Genomic DNA, 12,196 nt, shown 5'->3' on the forward strand with positions numbered 1-12,196 from the left:
AAGAGAGATAATTTTGACTTTTGTGATACGCTCTTTTTTATTTTTGTTTATTACGGTTTTAAATGAGCATGCATTGTAATAGGAGCAGAAGGCTATAGAAAGGCTCTTGCTCTTGCTCTCGATCTTGAGTCAATGACTTTAGATATGTAAATCTCTAATGAACTTTTTTTTGAACTCTAATAAATTATTTGGATAATCACTTTTACAATTTTAGAAAATTTATGTATTGTTATGATAATAAATTACCTTTTGTATTTGTATTTGTTCTCATATACATGAATTTGGATTTTTCACTTATGTATTTTATTATTAAAAATAAATAAAAAAAAATTAACAAATTAGAGAGATTATAAAAATCCATGAAACGAAAATGCAAACTTTAATTCCCGTATAAAAATCAAACTCTCAATCCCAATAATCAATATAAACAACATCAAATTTTAAGTTCTCAAAATCTATAAAAATAAATTAAAAAAAAAAAAACAGATCTCATAAACACAAACTCAAATATTAGAACCCCAGTAAAACACTAAAACTCAAACTTTAAAAACACACACAGTAAAATTCGAACTCAGAACTTTACACACACATCAAAATAAAATTTAAACCATAAATGAAGATTTATGCTACTATTTTCGAATTTCGGTATTTAAAAGCAACAAATTTAATATTTTAAGTATTTATGCTACAAATTTTTTAATTGTAAAGTCAAAATTTTAATATAATTTTACTAAGTAATTATTATTAATTAAAATACATAATTTATTTTTTATATATAATTTAAAATATTTTATATATCTGCCACGAAGCGCGGGATGTTTACTAGTTTTCATAATAATACTCATTAATAAGTAATATCCATTAAGAATGTACCTATATCTTTATATATTAAAAGTGTCTATCTAACGGCAATTCTTGGTTTAACGATATTGGTTTGTTTCCTCCGTTAACTTTAACAGAATATTCCCAATTAATTTATATTATTTTTTTAACAAAAATTTATTCAAAAAATCACACATTCTGTTAACATAACATTATTTTATTAAAAAAAAACACACATTCCTAAAAATAACCAATTAAAATAAAATTTAAAATAAATTATATAATAAAATTTAACGATTTGAAGATATATTCTCTCCTAATCTTACGACTTAGAATATTTAATATAACAAGATTTACGACTGCCGGAGTAAGCAAAAAGTGAGTCAATTTGGGCATATGGAAGCTTTGCGATTGGTGGTGGAGTTGATAATTTGGGCCTACCGGAGTAAGCAACAGGTGAGCCGATTTGGGCATATGGAAGCTTTGCGATTGGGTGTGAAGCTGATAATTTGGGCATGCCAGAATAAGAAACAGGTGAGCCGATTTGGGCATATTTAAGCTTTGCAATTGGGGTTGAAGCTGATAATTTGGGCTTGCCGGAGTAAGCAACAGGTGAGCTAATTTTGGCATTTTGATTGAGTCTTCTCCTTGCTTTATCATTTGCTTCACCCGTCTATTTTTGACCCATCGATAGAAATACATAGCGTTTAATATAACTTTGCGATTGGAGATGACTCCACCGAAAATGTTCTTCACCCATTGATTTTTGAAAAAGATCATATTAACGTCTGGCTACCGATATCTCCACCTTCGAATCAATACGTCTTAATTTTTCTTTCCCTTCTTTTCTCTAAATCTCTCGATTGTGCAATTTTTTTTTAAATGCTATGGATTGTATACCCACTATCCAAATTTAATTTGTGATTGGATTCTTTACCTTTGATATTTACTTTAAGATTGTGGAAATCTGTCTTAATGATGGGAGTCATTAAGGGGATTGGAAGATATTTTACAGGTTTCTAACTTTTTTTAGTAATAGCTTGATTTTTTTTTTCTAATGATTTCATCAGTCATACATAATTATCATTTTTCGAAATTATCTTTTTTTTTTTATATATATATCTTTCTTTATATGTTAAAAGTGTAATTTCTTGGTTTAACAATGTTTTGTACAGATTTTGATGGCTCTTATTATCTTTTTACAATGTAGGATAGTGAACATGAAGTTGTAAACGATGTGGGTGCTGAAACTGGACATGAGATACGAACAACTATTGGTGGTCAAAATGGGCAATCTAGGCAGGTTTGTAAAAAACTACTATGAAGGGTAGATAATTCGATTTGTTGGTTTATCTTTCGTGTCTTACAGTGCTTCATTTGTTTTCAATTGACAGACGGTCAGTTACATTGCAGAACATGTGGTTGGAACTGGTTCTTTCAGTGTTGTTTTCCAAGTATGTAGAATCATAGTATTTTTTTTTTAATAATTGAAGCTATTTCTCAACTTTTTTCGCCAAAGATATTGAATGATGATGATAATGTAAACCTCTTTCTCCAGGCTAAATCGAAACCGGAGACATTGTTGCCATCAAGAAAGTTCTTCAAGACAAGCGCTACAAGAACAGGGAATTGCAGATTATGCAAATGTTGGATCATCCTAATATCGTCGCACTAAAGCACTATTTTTTCTCAACAACAGACAAAGAAGAGCTTTAACTGAACCTTGTACTTGAATATGTTCCCGAGACTGTTCACCGTGTTGCCAGAAATTATAGCAGGATTAACCTAAGAATGCCCCTGATATATGTTAAACTCTACACATATCAGGTATAAAAGTAATTTTGTTGAATTCTGTTGTGTTTGTATTAAAAACCTTCTTTTCTGAATGTTCTTGGTTCTTCGGTTAAGATCATGGGATATATTAATTAATTTTATTGCTAGACAATATGTTGGTTAGTGTTTGGATTTCATTTTTGTTTTTTGGGTACAGATTTGCAGGGCACTTGCTTATATCCACAATTGCATTGGTATTTGTCACCGGGATATCAAGCCTCAAAACTTACTCGTAAGATTCTTTTCTTAGAGCATATAGTACTTGTGTAGATAAGACTTGTTGGTGTTTGCCAAAATGACAATCTTGGAAAGTGAAATTAGAAAATGACATTTCATTTTTACACTTCTCAACCTACTTGGTCACTCTTGCTTTCGTCATGTAAAAGTATATCGAATCGATTTCATCTAACAAATATTTGTCTCATAAGTCATTTTGCAAAAGAGCCTCTTGAGACTTGTCCTATAAAACTCCAGTTTCCCTAATGTTTGTAGGGTATGTAAGAAAAATTAATTGTCAAGAGTGACACCTGTTAGTGTGAGAATTAAGAATTTGGTGATATTTGTAGGAATTACTGTGAAAGATGTTTAAATACTTTTGAATGGTGTATTATGGATGTGTTATTATCTGTTTATGTATCATTTTTTTGCCTTGTCAAATTCTAAAAATATGCTATAATAATATTCAGGTAAATCCTCACACTCATCAGTTGAAGCTTTGTGATTTCGGAAGTGCCAAAATGTTGGTAAGTATTTTCGCTATGTTACATATTGAGTGATTAATCTAGCTTGTTAGCTTAGCTTGATCCAATTGTTCAAAGTTTAGTCTCTTTTCTATGTTATCAGATGAAAGGAGAACCGATTGTTTATTACATTTGCTCGAGATATTATCGAGCTCCCGAGCTTATATTTGGAGCGACTGAATACACCACAACTATTGATATGAAGTCTCTTTCAATTTTTTAAGTGTAATATGCTTTAATCATAATCATAAGTACAGTTCATAAGTACTTCTAATATTACTAATTTTTTAGTATTATTAATAACAATGTGTACATGTTTATATATACAATTATGATATTTTTAAAAAGTCTATTTTTATAAAACAAATAATAAAAAATAATTTACAATTAGTTACCGATTTTTTTTTAAAAAAATCACTAAAACTTAAATAAAACTAATATTTACGTGGCTCGCCACGTAACTTTCATCTAGTATATATACTAGGTTAGTATACTTAACTGTATTCTTAATTTTTATTTTGATTATGTGTATTTATAGCTATGTAATTATTTTTTTCCTTTTAATTTTGTGAATGTTATTCAATAAATTAATAACATCATTTTTTTTAAAAAAAAAAAATGTTTAAATGAAGTGCCATTTAAGAAAAAAAAAAAACATACTAGTATTTTCTTTTTAAAGATTAATAAAAATATTATATAAAGTTTTAAGTAAATTAAATTAGATCTGAAATATTACCGAAATGTAACAAAAGAAAATCACTTATAAACAGTTTTGAAAATTCGAGATGAACTAATCTAAAATTTAAAAATATTAAATGTGATCATAATAGTTGTTCTTCTTTATTATTGATGGTAGATACGGATGATCTTTCTAATTTTTTGTAAACTTAAATATAATTATAAGATTAAACTCTCACATAGTAAATATTAGGATTATACATTCACATAAAATTTGAAAAACCGTGTTTTTGCAAATGTCAGTTGTATATGAGAAAATATAAAAACTGTAAGCGTTTGCAGCAGCAGAAAGTAATTCTGCTACAGCAAAACTGAACAGGCAGAATATAAAATATTTACAGAAAAATAAATAACTTGACACAAGAGATTTATACGTGGTATCAGTGTTCTCACGAACACTCCTAGTCCACGGGGCCACGCCCAGAGAATGAAATCAATTAATAAAGTATCAAAATTACAAAGACAATTGACTTAAACAAGTTTAGACTCCCTCTAAAGTATTGCCGCAATCCTTTGTAATCCACTTTATGAATCTGACTTCTTGAAACACCTTCAAGCCCGAACTCCCTTCGTCTTTGAATTGTGAGTGCTTACTTCCTCCCGAAGTAAGGCTTCAACAAGTCTTCTCCCGAAGACCAAGTGCTAACTTCCTCCCGAAGTAAGGCTTTATCAAGTCTTCTCCCGAAGACCAATCTCTTGTTCAGTCAAGTAGTTCTTCACAACCTCTAGGATAGAGTAAGAACAGAAATAGAACAACTAGAACCTAGATGAACAACTAGGCTCTCACAAAACAAAGAAACACTCTCTTCTCTCAAAAGATAAATGCAAAAAAATGAATAATGGAAGAGGTAATTCGAATGGTTGCTCTCTAGGCTCTATTTATAGAACATAGAAACCAAAGAGGCAACCACAAGTTCGAATTAGCAGCTGTACAAAAACTTTCATAAGAAAACACGATCTGCTACATCAGAATCGGATGCTGACGCAGCAGATCACACCAGAATCGGGAAACTTGCTAAAATCGGGTCCGATCTTCTATCAATACTTGATTCCTGCCAAAAACAGATTAGATATTCTGATTGTATCAAGATACAATCGAAATCAATAAGGAAAAGGCAATAAACAAAGTTTCTCTAAAAAAGACAACTTTCCAAAAGAGAATTCCTTCTCTTTTGAGAAGTTTTCAACAAAAGAAAGTTCAGCTGAAAGTGCAACTTTCCAAACAAGGAAAAGAGCAACTACAATCCGAATTTATAAGGCAAGAAATCGAATATGAATGCATAGCAATCTTACCATAAATGGAAAAATTATTTTGTCAACTAACTTGCCAAAAAAGGACTTTACAATCTCCCCCTTTGGCACTTTAGATGAACAGAATAATTTTTAACACAAAGTACCTGCAAGTTAAAGTTAGCAAGAGTAAATAACTACCCCCCCTGAGTAACACAATCGAATATCACAAATAACACAATAAACAAGCTAACTTTTAACAAAAGATGTTCACAAGTACTAACCACAACTCCCCCTGGAAAAAGGGTCCAGAGTTGATAAAAACAAATTGAATGCTCAATAAAATGCACATTAATTAAATTATATTTTGACAACTAAATTGCCAAAAAATGACTTAACAAAATTATAATTATATTTACTAAAAATATAATCAATAAAAAATAAAAGTAAAAATTATAAAAGTCTACATATCATGAGATCATGTAAATGTATAATCCCAATATAATATTAAAGATGTGAAATTATAATCCTAATATAATTATAATTTTAATTTAATCGTAATACATTTAATTTTATAATCTTCTTAATTTTTTTAACAAATAGGTAATTGAGCAATAGGTTATTTTAGAAATATCATAAACACTTTTTTTGTTTTTTTTTTTCTAAATGATAGAAAATATTTTTTTAGTAACTACAATAGGTAACAGAGCAGTATTTACAATAGGTAACGAGCATTGAGTTCTTTTAAAAATACCATAAATTCTCTATTTAAAAAAAAAAAACTAATAGAAAGATATATTCGTTTGGTAACTCCGGTAAAGGAGACACAATAGTGGGTTCTTTTAGGAAAAATTTACATAATAGACTAAATATTTTTTTTAAAAAATACAATACGTCAACACAAAAAAAAAAAATATTTTACTCTTTGAACTTTTTTATTTACAAAAATACCTCTTCAGTAAAAACAATAAATCGTATTTTTAGTTGTTTTATAGTTTATTTATAGTTGTATTATTGTTTTCATGAAGTTATTTTTCTCGATTGTTGTATAGTTTATTTAAAATTATTTTATAGTTGTTGTGAGGTTGATTTCTCGTTATTTTTTTGTTGTTTTTTTTTTTTTTTTTACTTTTTGTTGAACAAAGTGTAATTTTATAATTTTAAAACTTTACAAGCGTATTTTTTAATTAAAAATGTTAGGCTATATAAAACATAAAAGAAAGATATTTTTGAAAACTCCCCTTCTTTTAGAAATATCATAAGCAGTTTCCCTATTCTATTGTTTTTTTTTAAAATAATAATAAAAAAATATTTTTTAGATATGTGCAATAAATTCAAATTTGAATTGTAATGTATTTCATGACAACTATAATATCATAAGTAGTTTCCCTATTCTATTATTTTTTTTTTTAAAAAAAATAGTAATAAAATATTTCATGTATCAATGTTGAGAATACGTATTAGATCCAACTCATGTCCTGTGTTATGAAACTTTATAGTTCCAGCCAAACTTGTCCTACAAGGTCCAACAAGGAACAATCAATTTTGATTTTTGATAGAGATGATACAATTCTTATAAACAAGACCATCGCTTTGGTCAAGATACTCTGGAGAAACAGCAAGGTAGATGAAGCCATTTGGGAGTTGGAGTATGATATGAGGGCTCAATATCCGGAGTTGTTCACGTTAGATTTTAAGAATGAAATTATTTTAAAGGGGAAATAATTGTAATGATTGCATAATTAGACAGGTAAATTAGCAATTAGTAGATTATTAGTGATTAATTAGTTAATTATGAATATATGTGCATTCTTATGAAAATAAATCTCATTATTAGAAATAAGCATTTGTGACATAATTTCTCAATTAGAAAGATTTTAGTGAATTCTAGGTGTGCTAAATATGTTAAATATGAAATTTGATATTTTCATGTTTTTATGTTCGACAATAGTGGAAACTTGACGTATTGGCCAAAGATGTCACATTAGTGCGGATTAGTATTCTAAAGGTACTAAAATATTTATAATTAGTTGGGAATGTCGAGGTTATGTGGGGGTACATGGTTAATGACTATTTTACCCCTAATGCCTCAGTAGTGGCATATTTTTGTAGTAAATGCAAAATGATAAATTTTTTAAGGTTATTAGATAATCATGGTTATTATTGTTTTAATATTAGTGATAGATGGTTTTAGTTAATTTGGGAATTCTCTAGAGAATTTATTAAGTCAATAAAAGCAAAGTCTCAATCTTACCCTGTTTTTCTCAGTCCTAACACACCTATGTTTGAGAATAGGACTTATTTTATACTAATGCACGCAATAATTAAATTCTTAATAAGTTACTAATTTTCATGTCTAAATGTACGGTCATTACAATATATATCGTAAATAAAATATACTCTACTACAATAACCATAGCAGAGTGGTATAACAGAGTGGTGTTTTAACACTATTATTGAAAATAAAAAAAAAACAAAAAAAAAACACAATAAAAATGAAAGCAATACGTTCTCAAAATGTCATCAACCACCGAAAATCCATCATTGCTCGCTCCATCTCCCTTCCTCGAGAATAACCCCCTAAATTATTATAAGGTTCAGTAGAAATAAGTCACTTATGTCCTTGGTCTTTAAAGCCATTAACCTAGCTTTGAGTTCCATTATCGAGCCAAGTTAACAGGCTTGACTAACCCTTATAACTGAGAATTTTTCACCAAGGTATTTTCAAACCTCTTACAGTAGTTTTTACTAGGGGTGTTCGCGGTGCAGGTGGTGCAGTTTTAATACTTTTTTCAAACCAAACTGCATATGCGGTTTTTGTAATTTCTCAAATTTCAACCGCATTGCGAGATCTTAAACCCACAAAAACTACACTGCAAAAATGCAGTGTGATGCGGTATGATTTGAGCGATTTATACTATCATCATTATCAAACATTATAATTAAAATTTTAAAATCAATCCAATAAAGTTTTAACAATATAAAAAAAATCTTATTAAAGTTTTAATATCATAACATATATACTAATCATCAAGCCATTATATTAAACTGTCTCTAAGAAAATAATGTAATATACACATATATTTCATATATTTGTCCTTATATGAAAAAATAAAATAAAAATTACATTATAAAAATTGGTAACTTTGTAATATATAGTGTAGTATATTTTGAACTGTAATTATTAAATTCAAAATTGCAACCCGCACCGCACCGCACAGTTTGATAAAAATGCAAACTACAACCGTACCACAAATGATTTCAAACCGTACTTTTTATGCGGTGCAGTGCGGTGTGGTACGGGTAGTTTGTACGGTGTGGGAAGTTTGATGAACACCCCTAGTTTTCACTGCTAAGGACTATTAATCTCGATCTTAAATTGTTGTAGTGTCAATCTCACTCTAACCGAGTTGTTTATCATATTGGTGCCAACCTCACCTCAACTTTGTTTACATGCAAGTTTACTCTAGAAATATAATAATACAATGAAGAACCTAGAATGATTAGCAACCACACTTAGAAAAAATAAATACTAATTTATCTCAAAGTGTGTGTTGAAGTGTTTAGGTAGATTTTATATTAAGAATCTTTTAAAACACTTGAATATGTTTGGTATAATCAATAAATGCTCAATCAACAACCTAAAATATGAAAAAAAAAATAGAGTATTTATAATAGAGTTGGGATGAAATAGAGCCTTTTATAATTGGGCACGAAAAATGAGATTTTTTTGTCGTGATCTGGAAGTTTGGTTAAGAATTGAAATCCCGAATACATTGTAACTGAATGTTCGGTTCCCAACCGAATTTTGGATAAGGGGTTGTGGCAAAAGTCCCATTTTGGACCTTAAAATAATTTTATCTCCTACCTCGTTTATCTGATTTCAAAAATTTTAATTGCATTCTCTTAATTAAATGATATGTGATCTTAAAAATTAATTAAGAAAATGTACATATTATTTTTGTGAAATAACTTATCGTACAAGTTAGTGAGCCAAATTTTGTACTTAGAGCTTAAAAGTATGAACTTGTCATTACAAGATTAAGAAATATAAATAAATTTTCATGGTGTTTTGCTTTGACTTTCTTTATGTAATTTTCTATAAAATAAATTGAAGTTATTATTAGAATATTTTATTTATGGAAATAATTTTCTATTTAAAGAAATGATTTTCTATTTAAGGAAATAAATAAATAATTAATTTTCTGATAAATGAATATTTTATATTCATTGAATCTGGACAAAATCAATTATGTAATATTCTATATATGGTCAGATTTCTATATTCATTACCTGATTTGATTTCTTGAATTAATTGTCAAAATATTCTGACAATTAATGTGGCGCAGATACTGATGGAGTATCTCACCTATAAATATAGGGTCTTGGTCCCTGAGCTTCTCACTCATTCTGATTATTCAGAAAATTCCATCTAAAGAGAGTTGAGAGAGCGAGGAAGCCCGAACTCCAATACCGATGCTATTGTAGGGATTGAAGCTCAAAGATCAATGGCTTGAGGTATATCGATCTTTCATTGCATATATTATCGATATGGTTAGAGTTTATTTTCCGCATTTCATATCATATATATATGTTGGGTTTTATGCCCTAAATAAAACTTCATTTCAATGTAATCCATTTTATTCAATATCAATAAAGAAACAGAAGTATTTTTCATTCATTTGTATGTTTTGGTTCATGTTATCAATTGCTTGTCTATTTGATTTATAAATTCATCTAAAACCCTTTTCACATACTTGATCCTTTTTATTGTGCTGTCAACACAGTGGAAAGTAAACATGACTATGTGAATAAAGATTCCTAGATTTATAAGACACGGGGTTTTACTGATATGATAATCTACAACAGAGTTTACTTGCATTTGGTAAAATGCTATGTTCTTTCCAGAGCATTGGTTAAAGTAAAGCTTGGGTTGGGTGCATGGAGTATGCTTCGGAAGGGACCGATATTGAACTTTGACATAGATTTATTAAACTTACCGTAATATCTATTCAAGTCAATATCGCCTAGTTGATCCTAGATCAAATGATCTCAATCCTGATATGATTAGGCTCAATCTCAAGAGTGTTATTTGTTGGGTTTTATGCCCTAAATAAAACTCATTTCAATATAATCAGATTTACTTATTAATATAGATCAGAAATAACATTTAATGTTGCATGGTTCACCTGATTTATTTCATGATTATATGTACATAATGTATGAATTCTATTTAAGTCCAGAACATATCAATTTGTTAATGATTATAGTGTTGTCAACACAGTGGAATATAATCTTAATTATATGTTCGAAAGTTTATTCCCTGATTTGTCAGAACACTGGATTTAGACTGACATAGTATAATCAGCGATAGGTATTCTTACACCTTGGATAAGTGTTATGTCCTTTCCAGGACATTGGCAAAGTTTACCAGCATCGGATGTATGGAGAATACATCGGAAGGGACCGATATTGAACTTTGATTAGATTTGTTAAATTTACCGTAATATCTATTCAATTCAATATCACGTGTTGATCCTAGATCAAATGATCTTAATCCTGATATGTTTAGGTTCGATCTCAAGAGTATTATACATGTTCTTTGATTTGTTAGTTAAGCCTACTTTTGGGTCAGGGTGATGTTGGAAATTATTTTACCAGGATCTTAGATCTACTCACAAGTATGTTGATTAACACCCTAAATATGAACTTTCTAAAACGATGAAATAAACACATATAAAGTTTAGTAAACCTTACAGTGGGTGCAGCGGAATTAAATGACTCCTTCCGTTCAGATATCTAGCCCTTGATTCCTTTCTGTAGCAGAGCATTATCAATATCTGAACCTGGATCTCTTTCTCTGATTCTTTAGTGCTGAAACTCCTTCTTGCTGAAAGTCTTTCTTCACGATCTTCCTCACTATGATTGAGGTATCACTTGCTGTGTGTGGGCACTACTCTAACACTAAGAATTTCGAAATTCAAGGAAGAAGAGAGAGAGAGTGGGGTCGGCCAAAGATAGGGAGAGAGAGAGGCTCAGTTTTTTTTGAATGAAAAGTCAGAAGAAAAGTGTTATTTTCCTGAAGCCTTCACTATCTATTTATAGCATTCCACTAGGGTTAGGTTTGAATTATTTGGCATTTAAAATAATGAAAATATCAGAGGTGAATTCCCTACAAAAGTGGCCAGCCATACAAAGTGGATTTGGGCCTCACTTTTTGCAATTTTGCAATTTTATCTTTTCTGCCTCTGATTTTCTCAAAAACGCCAATTTTTTAATTCAACCATTTAAATGCCAATTCTAACTATTTAATAACTATAAATAATTATTAAATAATATTGTCATTTATCATATTTATTAATTGAACCATACAAAGTATCATAATTAACAAATATGCCCCTAAAACTCTTTCTTTACAATTTCGCCCTTACTTAGTGAAAAATTCACAAATAGACATAGTCTAAATTGAGAATTATAATTTATTAATCAAAACCAATTACATGAGTCTTACAAGCAATATTATCTCAACTAGTGTGGGGACCATGGGTCTATATAACCGAGCTTCCAATAAGTAGATCAAGAATTTAGCACTAAAATTCACTAACTTATTAATTCTTCGTTGAATCCACGCATAGAACTTAGAATTGCACTCTTAGTATATAGAATGCTCTATATGTTCCACTATATAGACACATTAGTTATCCATTGTTATAATCCTAATTTGATCAATGATCCTCTATATGAATGATCTACACTGTAAAGGGATTAGATTACCGTTACACCCTACAATGTATTTAATCCTTAAAACACTTAACCCCGTATAAATGATATTT

At 29.3% G+C, this 12,196-nt stretch overlaps 1 pseudogene; it reads left to right on the forward strand.

The window, feature by feature from the left end:
• The first annotated feature begins 1,218 nt into the window (after positions 1 to 1,218).
• On the forward strand, positions 1,219 to 3,680 carry LOC115722984 (shaggy-related protein kinase kappa-like; annotated as a pseudogene).
• Positions 3,681 to 12,196: the final 8,516 nt, after the last annotated feature.

This window comes from Cannabis sativa, chromosome 9, assembly GCF_029168945.1.
Source record: "Cannabis sativa cultivar Pink pepper isolate KNU-18-1 chromosome 9, ASM2916894v1, whole genome shotgun sequence".
Classification (NCBI taxonomy): domain Eukaryota; kingdom Viridiplantae; phylum Streptophyta; class Magnoliopsida; order Rosales; family Cannabaceae; genus Cannabis; species Cannabis sativa.